Here is a 2163-nt window from a genome sequence, read left to right as displayed (position 1 = left end):
TCCTGTGAGCACCAGTGGGCACAATATAGTGACAGAATACAGCATCAATGGCCAGGACTTTAACAGGGAAGGAACACAAAGAAAAGGCAATTCTAGAGTGAGGTTTTATCCACATTGCAGGGAACCTTTTCCAGGCCTCATGAAAGATGACAACACTGTGTTCAGACTGTCCACTGTGCCAGGGGAAGGACGAAAACATGCATCCATGATGAAATGCTATTTAACATCATTTTCCCCCCTCCATGGAAGATCAGCGTGTTTTCCATGCAATGTTCATTACTCAAGAGGAAATAGGCATGAGCCAAACCCCCAAGTTCACTGAGCAGCCTTGCACCACACCAAGAACAGGCAAAGGCTGAAACTTATGGCAATTAAATCCTTAATGGCTCTGACTCAATCCTCTGGCACACATGGCTAATGTCAAGTGAGTTTTGTCCATGCTAAATCACTCCAGTTCTGCCCACCTGAATAGCTTTTCCTCAAGTCAGAGCTGTGAAACAGGTAACGTGTTTTGGAGCTAAGCGTTATATTTAATTGAGGATGTACAGGATATGTCAGTACTGAGAATGAGGAAAAGGAGATGCTCTTCCCAACTGCTGGGATGGCACTAAATCTGCAGTTACTTATGAACAGACATAAGCAGAATCCTCAGTTTTGGTGTTTTGAGTGTTAAGAACGAATATTTCAAAATCTTTTCTTAATTTCTGACTTACAGAGAAAGGACATGACACAGGAAAAATATAAGCCACCAAGGATAAACCAACATTCACATATATCCATACCTTCTTCTAATTATGGGATTAAAACCACCTCTCAAAAGAGCTCTACTTCTAAGTGTTACTGTGTTTGGATTTATGAAAAACACATTCAATTTCAGTGGCAGAGCTGTGACACTGACAGCAAAGAGGTGGGAGCATTTTACTCTGCTCCCACCAGGCCTTGATGACAACATCCACCGGTGTGCCCTAAGGGTGGTCCAGTCTCAAAAGGCTCTGTACTTCTGCCTTGGACCTTTGGACAGATGTCAGAAAAAACATCAGGCAAAGCAGTGTGAACAGAGCAGTAGACTCTGGGAGGTACCTGAACGGGCAGATTGCCTCTGCCATGACAGGGAGTTAAACACAGAGGGAGAATGTCAGTTTGCAGAGAAGCAAATGCAGCCTAGGGGCAGGGAAGGGACAGGGAAGAAGCTGTACCCTTCTTCTGGGGGACTTGCAACACCACAGGCAGAGCAAGGCCAGCCCCAAGTACTTGTAAATCACCGTCCAAGTGCCACCTGTTTCAGAAAAGCTGGAAATGTCCACAAGAGAGTCCTTAGGAGCTACAGCAGCACACCTTAGGAAACCCTGCCATTACACAGAGATCATAACTATTCCACCCACAATCATAATTTACATTTTCTTACTTCTCATCATACTGGAGGGTTCAGGGTTTTTTTCTTAAGAGAAGTCTTCTTCCTGCTTGTCCATCTTCTGTCTGGAAGCAGGTATATACGAACATATGGATCGACTCCACGATTGGAAGAGGGTACTGTGGTAGATAAGGGACAGGCGAACGGAAGACCACGGGATGTGACGGAAAGAGAGAGACCCTTCCCCCTCTCCCTGCCCCACGCTATCCATTAACCCCAGGAGCATGTGACCACACCTGCTCTGGTAACTTTCCACTCCCGACTAACCCTAGAGACCCCACAACCCCCCTCTGACGTAGCAAAGACCCCCAAGACTATTTAAACCCACAAGATGAGATAATAAAGGCTTTTCGACCGTCTGCCACATTGGTATCTGCGTGCGTTGATTAGCCCGAGTAGCCTGGGCGAGACCAGGCTGCCGTGCTGTTCCCTGAACCAGGTCGCTAGTTGCCCTTTATAAAGGCAACATACTGGTGCCGAAACCCGGGAGAAAAAAGGGAAAAAAGGGAAAAAATCACCCGGCAGTCGGGAGACGCCTGGACAGGAGCAGCGGCCGGAGTGGTCAGACCGTATCTTGGCGCAGGGAGACGTCCCAGGACCCGCGAGCGTCATGGGCAGCGTCGCATGGGTCGTAAGTGTGATTTGTGGGCAATGGAGTATCGAATTTAAGCTCAAGGACTTTTATCTTGCTATAGCGAGGCTGCTTGAGCTTGTGGCAGCCGAATGCCCAGTGGATGCTATGCATCCGGGAA

This window comes from Taeniopygia guttata, chromosome 7, assembly GCF_048771995.1.
Source record: "Taeniopygia guttata chromosome 7, bTaeGut7.mat, whole genome shotgun sequence".
Lineage (NCBI taxonomy): Eukaryota > Metazoa > Chordata > Aves > Passeriformes > Estrildidae > Taeniopygia > Taeniopygia guttata.
The sequence above is the reverse complement of the archived record's forward strand: the minus strand, read 5'-3'. Positions refer to the sequence as shown.